Below are 2,867 nucleotides of genomic sequence, written 5' to 3'. Positions count from 1 at the left end.
CGTAACATCTGACAAATTAACGAATTCTCTGCATTTGCGTTACAAAATCCTGGCATCCCTGAGGCTGGAAAAGCCCTCCCAGCCCATCCAGTCCCAGCTCTGCCCCATCCCCACCTTGGCCCCAGCCCAGAGCCCTCAGTGCCACCTCCAGGAATTCCTTGGACACCTGCAGGGATGGGCACTCCAAACGCCCCTGGGCAATGCAATCCCTGTTCCAGTGCTGGACAATCCTTTCCATGGAGAAATTCTCCCTGAAGTGGCACCTACTGGACCCCCAGTGTCCCCTCCACCTGTCCCCAGGGCCACACCCCTCCAGTGGCACGGCCGCTGTGCCCCCTGAACGGGACAAGAGAATGAAAAGACCCAAGGAATAATATCCCACTCGTGGTTCTCTCTCCACGTTACAGTGAAACTCCACAGGACAGGGAGCTCGGGAAGGACAAAGCCCTTCCCAGGCAGCAGGAACCTGCAGGAGCAGGGTGACAGGGACACCTCTGGCTCTGCCAGCGGGATTTGGGGCAAAAGTCTCCACAAAGTCACACCCGGAACAGCAATTCCTGTCCTGAGTGCAGCTAAAAAAAGGGAAAAACTTCGGAAAAAGCACCTCATTCCGTGTTTATGGTCACCTCGGTGATGTCTGAGGATGTGCTTGACCCGCTGGACACAGGGAAGATAAGGATCACCCAGGGACGATAAGGATCACCCACAGCCTGGGACACGGAGCTGGGCGACAAAGCAAACTGTCTGCATGCAATTCCAGGCTGGAAAAGCCCCATCCAGCCATGGAACGCAAACCCCTGCACCCCAGGGCCACTCGCTCCCAGTTACAACATCCGGGAGCGGCATCAGGGGGACATCACTGCCCCGCCGGAGTGGGGTGCTGGGACTGGGGGCATTCCCAGCACTGCACTTCCATGGAGCACGGCTCCCATTCCCAATGGATTTCAGGGAATCATGGCTTTGGGAGGCTCTGGATGAGCCAAACAGCAACGGGCTGTTTGTAGGGAGCTGAAATAAGGGAAGTGAAGGAGGGGCCAGCGCTGCGGCCCCTCACCCTGGCTCAGTCCTGTCCTGGGAGGTCATCATTCCTCAAACCTCTCCCTAATCCCTCTCAGCCTCAGCAGAAGTGTTGGAGAGAGCCATCTCCCGCTGGATGCAGCCCGGGGGCAGCGCCAGGTGCCCTGCCAGGACCTGGGGGTGCAGACTCCCAGGGATCAGGGACGCTGGCAAATCTTTGGCACAGAGTGCGGCTGGAAAATCCCAGGAGCCTGGGGAATGTGGGGTTCTCTGTTCTCCCACCAGCCCGAATCCTGCAGGAAGGTCCACTCAGATCCCCCTACGCAGAGGAATCCACTGCTTATCCCACACATGGCACTTTGGGGATGGCACTCAGGACATGTCCCAAAGGGTCAGGGAAGATCCCGGGATCTGGGAATGGCGGGTGAAGAGGGAGCAGCCAGGTATGGAATCACCGCTGTCCTGGCAGGGGACAGATCCTGAGAGATTCCCACCATCCCCACACAAACCTGGGCTGGGAGTGCTCGGCACAGCCCGGCTAGAGCCCGGCTGCTCCCTGATGCCGTGCCAAGGGAGAGCCGTGTTTATCTTTGGAAACATTAAGGCAGGAGAGGAAGTAATTAAATTTAAAAACCCCCGCCTGCTTCCGAGAGCTCGGCCCAGGAAAGCGCTGCGGGCACGGAGCGGTCCTGGCAGCGAGAGGCCGCGCCCCCGCGGCTGCCGCTGCTCGCCCGGAGCCACGGCTGGAGCAGGAAGCTTCTCCATAAATCCCTGGGGAACACGGCCCCACAGCGCCTCAAACCGCCTCCAACCTCCCCAAACCGCCTCCAACCGCCTCCAACCGCCTCACGCACGCGGCAGGAGCCGGAGATCCCTTTGGAGGAGCCCTCCAGGAGCACTGGAAGCTGTGAGGGCCCAGGAGCTGCTTTAAGGGATCCCAGGTGACCTCAGAAGGTCCCGTTGGACCCCAAATTCTCTGGGATTCTACCAAGAGCAGCCAGGTGACAGTGACACCCAGCTGGGTGGAGAACGCCCAGGAAGGGCTCCAGGAGAGCTGCAGAGGGACTGGGGCCAAGGCATGGAGGGCCAGGAGCCAGGGAATGGCTTCCCAGTGCCAGAGGGCAGGGCTGGATGGGAGATTGGGAATTGGGAATTGCTGGCTGGGAGGGTGGGCAGGCCCTGGCCCAGGGTGCCCAGAGCAGCTGGGGCTGCCCCTGGATCCCTGGCAGTGGCCAAGGCCAGGCTGGACATTGGGGCTGGAGCAGCCTGGCACAGTGGGAGGTGTCCCTGCCATGGCACGGCTGGCACTGGAGGGGCTCTGAGCTCCCTTCCCACCCAAACATTCCAGGACTCCATGATGCCACGACCTGGAGCTGGCTGGGCACTGTGGCTCAGTTCCCTGGGGAGGAGGATCCCAGTGTCCATCAGGAGTGCCGCTGTCCGGCCGCGGCTCCGTGGCCAGAGCTGCTAAAAGCATTTTGGGGAGAAACTTCTGCTATTTTTACCTGATGCCAAATTCCAGCTGCCTCCCAGGGGAGACATTCCCAGCTCCCCTGGCACCCCAGGTGATAATTATGGGGCTGCCAACATTTACCCACGGCCTAAAAACAGCCCTGGCTGCTCCCATGGCCCCTCCTGCCCTGCAGGAAAAATATGTGGGAATTATGGAATGGGTTGGGGTGGAAGGGAGCTCAGAGCTCACCCAGTGCCAGCCCTGCCATGGCAGGGACACCTCCCACTGTGCCAGGCTGCTCCAACCCCAATGTCCAGCCTGGCCTTGGGCACTGCCAGGGCTCCACAAAAACACGGGACTTTCGTGTTCCCCCCCCCCCTCGGACCCACACCCCACT

This window comes from Corvus brachyrhynchos, unplaced genomic scaffold (assembly GCF_000691975.1).
Source record: "Corvus brachyrhynchos isolate BGI_N302 unplaced genomic scaffold, ASM69197v1 scaffold197, whole genome shotgun sequence".
Taxonomy (NCBI): Eukaryota; Metazoa; Chordata; class Aves; order Passeriformes; family Corvidae; genus Corvus; species Corvus brachyrhynchos.
Note: the sequence above shows the minus strand (reverse complement) of the source record.